This window comes from Seriola lalandi, unplaced genomic scaffold, assembly GCF_002814215.2.
Source record: "Seriola lalandi dorsalis isolate HSWRI2012SDOR001 ecotype SW California unplaced genomic scaffold, Sedor1 jcf7180002054736, whole genome shotgun sequence".
Taxonomy (NCBI): Eukaryota; Metazoa; Chordata; class Actinopteri; order Carangiformes; family Carangidae; genus Seriola; species Seriola lalandi.
The window spans coordinates 358,848-366,990 of record NW_019525289.1 but is presented as its reverse complement, the minus strand read 5'-3'; the positions used below and the strand labels follow the sequence as shown (position 1 = coordinate 366,990).

The following is an 8,143-nucleotide window of genomic DNA, read 5'->3' as shown; positions in this document are numbered from 1 at the left end:
TGTAAATTCGCAGAGTGACAGAAGAGAGTCGCCAAACACAACGCTAGTCGTTTTTAACAAAGACAAAGTCGCTGGGGATCAGTAACGTCTCCAGATCAACTCCGCACCACGAATGAAAAACTTGAAAACTGCTCCGGTGGATGCTTATACTTCAAGATCGCTGATTCGCTCATTTCGCTGTCAATCAAAAAGGGACTCAGCGTCAGACAGATCATCCAATCATCATGCAGAGGCCGAGCGTCCGGGCCAGCCCACTGTCCCATAGACCCCCAGAGACGCTGAGCGTCCGATGGGCGGGACAAAGCCCAGCATTTATCCAACGACCGTCTAGTTTCGCTGCAGTGGAACAACCCACTCTCTGCTTCCCCATTGAAGTCAGTAGACGCTCGGTGTCTACACTGTGTAAAGCTCTGTGGCGCTGCGGGGATGAATGAGGAGGAAGTCGTGGCGGTTACCTGTAATAAGTAGCTGATTCTGAACAAAAGATGAACGTGTTCTAGCGCATATTTAGTCAATGAAATGTACACACAACAGTTCATATTTGACCACTTATTTTGTTGACATTTTAGGGGAAGCTGAGCTTCCCTTGCAGTCTTAGAGCAATCGCCACTGTTTGACATGTAAGTCATGCAAATCCCAACAATTTGTCATATTCATTAAGCCGGATTTCACCAAAATCTGTCTAAACAATGTCTAATGGATGTCTATAGATTTGTCTCTGAGGTGAGGAACGCTCTTATTTTGCTTCTATTTCTGTCACTTCTTTTTTTCTACTGAAGTTAGCATGTTAGCCAGCTAGCCCAACCCTGGTTGGCCCATCTTTTCACTTTCTGATACTGAGTCACTGTAGCCTCCAGTCTGCTCTGAAAACCTAGTGCTGCTCAGAGGGCGTATTATAGACAACTTGTAAACGCAATGATGGGTGAAGCTCTTGGCAAGACTGGTAAGTAAACAGCTGTCAACGCTTATGCTGGCTATGTAGCACTAGCAAAACTTTAAGTAAAGTAAGAGAGAAAAAGTTTTCAGAGAGCAGAGGATAGTTTAAGATAAAATTCTTTTCTGGATTTGAACCTAGAAAGTTGTGTTTAGGACACCTGTGGAGGAAGATCCAACTTGGGCAAAATATATTAAACATTGTACTAAAAAGTAAACAATCCAATCTGCTCAAAGTTAAACAGTAAAAACAGCAACTGATGGCCTTGTTTCAATCCAACAGTGAAATTGGGGGTCAGACATGGAGACATTGTGGCTGCTCCTCACTCACATCTCGGGTAGTTTGGTGTGGTGGAATGCTAATGGTGGTGAATCACAGGTCTCCGGTCGATGTGCTGGAGGGAGTGAGGAAGTCAGAGGAGACCACCCAGATCTCCTCCCCTGTCTCCCTCTCAAACACTTAGCAGTGTAATTATATGGGAGTGACTTGTGAAAAACACTCTCTGTGCAAATATGGATTAAGTCGCAGACAGACGATTGTGTCTGCGTGCCACAGAGCATGCATTTCCAAAGCAACACAGTGTACTATCCTTTAATCACCAGAAATTACGTAAAAATGTAGAGTGAAGTTTGCATGGGTGTCCAGTGTACTTGGGACTAAATCTGGTTATCCTTCATTTAACCACTTTGCAAAAGAAGGAACAGCAGTTATGTAATGTAATGAAACTAAATCCATCAGTAGCTGATAGCACAGTTGTTAACTCAGTATTTTCATAACACTGGCCCTGAATTACATCTGCACTCTCACATTCTTCTCTACTTAATCTGATGTATTCTTGTCAGACAAACCGTGTCTCTCAGGTTTCACTTGTTTTCACAGCATTTATTAAAGTAATTTTTGGGGCTGTAATAAGGCTCCACTGTTTATCTAATAATGAATCCCCATGTTTCACCTTATTAAAATGGTGTGTCCAAACTGACAGAATCAGCAATGTCCAAACAGAAGCTAATTTTCTTTTCTGATTCATAATGCAGTAGAATAACATGCACAAACAAATATTCAAATATTCTTGGCGTGTGTGCAGGCTCAATGGTTTTCACAGTCTAGTAGTCTCCTTTAATGGGTAGGTAGGACCAATTAAACCCAATGAAAGATGTTCATAGAAAATTGGCAGGTTTTAAAGCAAAAATGCGTGGGTGTACATAGACACAGACGGCCCATTTACACAGCCCATTTGGTATTAACATGTGACTACTTGTGCTGGTATTAACATGTGTTAGGCCAAAGTGTTACTGCTTGCAGAACACAAGTATGTCAGTGCTACTGGATCAGCTATAGGAATTGTTTCCATTTTTATTTGAGGATTATTTTTCTTTATGCTGATCTATGTCTAAATCCTAATTACTGCTGTTCATTACAGTGAGCCATGTCAGACTGTACAGTGTCTTAGATCAAATTAAATTAAATTCAACACATTCATCCAATCCCTTTTTGGAAAATATGATATTTTCCGAGTACAATGGTCAATTACTCTTGACCATTAAATCACTGCAGGTGCATGTGTTTTTATTCCATGATGTTATATAAATAAAATTTAGCTGTCAATATTTAAAAAACTCATGTGATTGGAAAAGATGACAAGCAGCAAGTCTAAAAGAGGCTCATAACTTTAACCTTTAACATTACTAACATAGGTAAGGAACCCTTTCATGTCGGAGTAAATGAACTGGATGTCTCATTCTAGAATAAAACTTTTTAAAAAGCTTGTAGTTCATAAACAGCTCTGCTGTGCCGTTCACCTCGCTGCTGGCGACATGTCCCCCTCCCTTTCCCTTCCATGAAACCTTATATCTGTATTTGGGTGATCGAATAAACATCTGTATCTGCAGCAGCAGAGATCCCACAGCCCGCTGTGGCCATTCCTCTTTTTCCTTGAGAGGCTCCAGTGTTTTGGTTTAGAGAAAACACAATTGAAAACAAACACAGCATTCAGAAGTATAGACAATCCCGGGGTGGCCAGGCGAGAGTGCTGCACATTCCTCTCCATTTGAGCTAATATTCTGGGAGATTCTGTGCTTAATGTAATTACAGGGGAAATTACGGTTTCCCATGCGCAGAGGGGAGTTGGTGACTGACTGCTGGGATGGACTCTAATACTATAAAATTCACTCTGTTACTGTGGGAGTAGCGCTAAATGCGTTTCCCAGAATTCCAAGGCTCAGGTTTGACATGGACCGTATTTCCAGAGACATTTCACCTCTGAGGGATTCAGCTAACCAGCCTGGCTGCTCAATGCTAAACAGAACAGACTTGATCTCTGCTGCAAAGATATTAATTTATGAATTTTCCAGTGACAAAACTATTAAAGAGTGAGCTCAGTGGCTGCAGAGGGCCGAGCTCAGCTGTAAAACAGATGTGGAGAAGGCCATTTTTGCAGTAATGAACAAGTTTCCAATCTGAAATCAGCTTCTGAGGGAGTTGAGTGATGATATGTGATACGGATCAATGAAAGATACATAATTTTGGAAAGCAAGAATTTGAGCATCAGGACAGAAACATGTGACTGATCTGTTGACATAGTATCTACACTCCGCTTCACTCAATATGACAAAAAGTACGAAATGGAAGTATGCATACAGAATAAATGCCTCTATAAAGATATCACTGGTGCAGGTCAGATGGAATTCATAGCGTCATGACTCATTCATGACTGATTCACTATAGTGTGAAATGGTTTCTGTATTGACTTGGAGTGACCCTTCACACTAATGGATAAGTGGATCCACATAATAGATAGGATAGGCAATGGGAAAATACCACTGGACCCCCATTACTTTAGTGGTCAAACATTTGGGCCTATACCATTTTCTTGGTATAAAATGTTTGTGTATGTGTATTCACCAATAATCAACAATCAACCCTCTTTAAAGTCATGCAGATATTTTCCTATTTCCATCTTGATCCAAACTCATGGTGAACTGGACCCACTCAGCATTTCTATACATGTCAGAGAGCATGATGGGATGTTGAAAGCTTGATTTTATCATGCAGTACAGCTGCAGTTCTTATGATTCTGCACTCACTTATCACTTTTTTTAACCTGTGATCTGTTGCACTGTGAGGTGTTTAGCCTAGCTTAGCACAAGCACTGAATGCAGGGGGGGACTGCTAGCCTCTGTTGATAACCAAAGACCTGGCTTCCAACAGGACCAAAACTATCCTTACACTTTGTGTCTTTTTAGCTATCAAGCTAAGCATCAGTACCTTTACTTGTCCGTTTCTTCAAGTCTTCTGTATTGTTCTTATTTTTGAATATTAAACTCTTATATCCTTGCACTATTTAGTCACATTTTATATTTCCCTTTAAAATGTTTTCCACAGTACTGAGCCTTAAAATCACTGTACAAAGAACTGATCTTTGTAACATTCTTGGTATTTTTGGAAAATGCAACACTAGAAGCTGTTCTGGAGCTGGAAGTTCTGAGATTTGTCTTTATCAGCCATCTGTCCTGACACAGTGTCCTTCACCAGCACACACAGACCCTCCTCCCCGCTCAGCAGTTGTTCTGGATGAGAACATCAGATAAAAGCGTTGCCATTAACCATTAAGTTGCTTTTTGACTGCCTCACTGTTAGCTGTTTGGAGCACTGATGGAGGCAGAAAGACTGTACATGGAGCTGTGATGGCCGAGTGGTTAAGGCGTTGGACTTGAAATCCAATAGGGTTTCCCTGCGCAGGTTCAAATCCTGCTCACAGCGAGGATGTTAAATTATTGATTGATTCTTTGCCATATATATATATATGACAAGCATCATACACATTGGCCTTCTCAATGACCCTTGTAACAAGTGCTTTGTTTTCAGCACTTCATTACCTCAAAAGTTTCATAAAAATAATAATTACAGTATTTTCTTAACTTAAAGAAAGGTATGCCAATCATTTTATTGTAGTAGCAACTGAATGATTGATTTACCATCTTCAAGAACCATAGTTTCTCTGCTGCTGAGGTAAAGTCCTCAGGTTACTAATCATAATCAGACCTCCATAGTGAAAGGACGTAGATCTTAAACTTAAAACTGAAATGTGAAGCTAAGGTTTAATTTATACCCAAAAAAGCTCAGTCTGAGAGGTTGATGACTAATTATTATTTATAAATGAAACCCTTCCCACTCTCTCCATGCCATACTGCAACGTCAGCCTGTGGACTGACAAATGAGTAATAACAAGCTCAGTCACTGCACGCTGTAAACTAAACACTCTGTGGAAGTCTATTTTTCGGTTCTGACTACCTTGACCTGTCAGCGGAGGCCAAATGGAGTTTCCTCCCTCTGGAGGAGGAAGGAGAAAGGAGACATTTGATCTGGAGTTTCCACATGTGTCTTCTCTGCTCCGCCTGCATGTGTGGACTGGAGCAGAAACATTAAAGTCCAAAGTTTTGACCTGATTAAATCCTGTAACTATATATATATATATATACATATATATATACATAAAGACATATAGAATCAGACTATGTATAACCACATACCTTTAATAATTAATGATTATAGATTGAAAACATTTCCCTCCTGACAGCTTTGCTGCAGGAACTGGATTCGGTTAAAATGTAGTTAACTGTTTGGCAGTGTTGAATGTTTTCATCTGTTTGACTGTGGCCCTATCAGCAGTCAGCCTGGTGCTCTATCTAATGCAGCTATTATTCATATTTTCATGACTTGGACATTTCCCAAGAGGTTGTTACACAAAAGTGAGGCACAACCCTTCGATAGCTCAGTTGGTAGAGCGGAGGACTGTAGGAGAGCAATACTGTCATCCTTAGGTCGCTGGTTCAACTCCGGCTCGAAGGAGGAGTTTTTTGTGGTTGTAGGTATTACGGAGTTAGGCACACACATGCTATGGGGATATGCTTTTTGTCCTCATAAAAGTCCCCAAAATATGACTGTGACTTAGGTCCCCACAACTTGAGTAATACCTGGCTACACACACACACACACACACACACACCCTGACCTCTATCGTAACCTTAAACTAAACCTTACATTATGAGGATTTGCTTTTTGTCCCCATAAGAAAAAGTCCTGATAATGTGTGTAATGAAACAGACTTAGGTCCCCACAACGGAGTAATACTTGGAATCCACCCACACACAAACACACGCACACTAACCTTATACTAACCTCGACCTAAACTTTATGTTAAGGGGATTTGCTTTTTGTCCCCATAAGGAAGACAAGTGTCTATAAAGTCACTGTTTAAACAACACAAGTAACACCTAAACCACACACACAACTCTAACCCTAACCCCAACCTAACCATAACCACTACTTGCTTAACCTTATCCTAACAAGGTTGTCCTTGCTTGTTCCACATGCTGAAGCTTGCCTTTAGATATATAGATTAGACAGATAGACAAATGGATGGATAGATAGATAGATAGATAGATAGATAGATAGATAGATAGATAGATAGATAGATAGATACTTTATATATCCCCTAGGGGACAATCAAGTGTCCAAAAAGACATACTTCAGTAGTAGTAATAATAGTTCAGCAGTCCAGATCATGAGCCACTGTCTTTGGCTGTGCTGTTATACAGCCTGATGCCAGGTCAAATCACAGCTTTAGCCACAAAACAATTTGACATCGTCCAGCAAGGCACTGTGTTCAGCAGTGAAGGTGAACAGGGTATTTCTACTGTATACCTTGCAATTGTCACAACAGCAGTCTATATATCTGTACAACAGTCCATACACTTTACAGGCTTCATGTTGTTTTTGCATCTGTATATGCAGGTCTGTATTTCTGTTTTGCTTTTGGAGGTTAAATCTTTCCTGAGTCGTCCTCAGTGACTTGGATCTGTTTGCTTTCCATCTCATTCTCAGTGTGTGAGAAAGTGAAAATTGTGATGCCTCGGTGCAAAACACTGTTCAATGAATATCATTTGTTTCTGTATGGTGTGGCCTCACACTGGACTCTCTGCGGTGTGTTTATGTGATCATGTGTCTGTCCAGCTGCTTTCAGCGGTAAACTTTCCCACAACCTTCAGGCAGATTATTATCCCACGTTTCAGATGGGACATGCTTTACATTTGGCAGCTGATCAATGTAGATGGTGGATACAATACACATATGTGCTTCCATACAACATTTACCTTTTATGTACATATATGGATTCACAAGGTTGAATCCTGAAGAGCCAGTTTCCTGGACATCATCTCTTTTTATCAGCTCAGCTTAAAAGGGAAAATGTCACGAGTGTTCCAGAGCTGAAAGAACAGCACCATTATAGCTGCCTTACTTAACCCCGACACCATCTGAAATCCTCAGAACAGGATGACATGTTTGACTTGACCCCCTTCGATAGCTCAGTTGGTAGAGCGGAGGACTGTAGGAGAGCAGAACAGTGCTGACATCCTTAGGTCGCTGGTTCAACTCCGGCTCGAAGGAGGAGGCTTTTATAGGTGTTACAGAGAATAACTGTCCAGTAGATAAAGTAAAAACAAGCTGATACATCCCTCATACAGAGCATTTCTACGGTGGCAGTCAGCTCTCTGTAAATCATGTCCAGAAACTGAAATTTCAGCCTTTCTAGTCCAGCTGCAGGGTGATAATAACAGCTGGTATGACATTACTACAGATCTATAGCTTGATCATGTGTATTGCTGATTAAGCATTAATTTTTTCTAGAGACATTCATGCTTACAACTTTACCATTACACAACATATATTGTTGATTGATGATTCCTATACCTTCAATAACTCAGTTGGTAGAGCGGGGGACTGTAGGAGAGCAGAGCAGAGCAGAGCAGTGCTGACATCCTTAGGTCGCTGTTTCAGCTGCAGGTTGATGATGTTGCCTGATTTGAGATTATTGCAGATCTGTGGCTTGATGTGTATTTGGCTAAATATGCATAAAGAATTTGTAGAGATGTTCATGTTTACAACTTTATGATTACACAATATATATTGTTGCAATCATCTTTAACAATAAAGTTTGTTTTTCGGCAGTTTTTCATTCCGTTGTTCGGAGTTGATCTGGAGACGTTACTGATCCTCAGCGACTTTGTCTTTGTTAAAAATGACTAGCGTTGTGTTTGGCGACTCTCTTCTGTCACTCTGCGAATTTACATATAAATAAACGGACACATTTTATGATGTAGGCCGAAAAATGAGCTTCCCCTCATTATAAGACCAGCAGCCGCCACTGTT

General features: G+C 40.6%; 3 non-coding genes across 3 annotated transcripts; all 3 read left to right on the top strand.

The window, feature by feature from the left end:
* The first annotated feature begins 4,611 nt into the window (after window positions 1-4,611).
* trnas-uga (transfer RNA serine (anticodon UGA)) lies at window positions 4,612-4,693 on the top strand. Its single transcript has one exon. It is a non-coding gene; the product is annotated as a tRNA-Ser (tRNA).
* Window positions 4,694-5,694: 1,001 nt separating this feature from the next.
* trnay-gua (transfer RNA tyrosine (anticodon GUA)) lies at window positions 5,695-5,782 on the top strand. Its single transcript is given in 2 exon segments — window positions 5,695-5,731; window positions 5,747-5,782. It is a non-coding gene; the product is annotated as a tRNA-Tyr (tRNA).
* A 1,506-nt stretch (window positions 5,783-7,288) lies between these two features.
* Window positions 7,289-7,381, top strand: trnay-gua (transfer RNA tyrosine (anticodon GUA)). The gene is made up of 2 exons: window positions 7,289-7,325; window positions 7,346-7,381. It is a non-coding gene; the product is annotated as a tRNA-Tyr (tRNA).
* The last annotated feature ends 762 nt before the right edge of the window (window positions 7,382-8,143 follow it).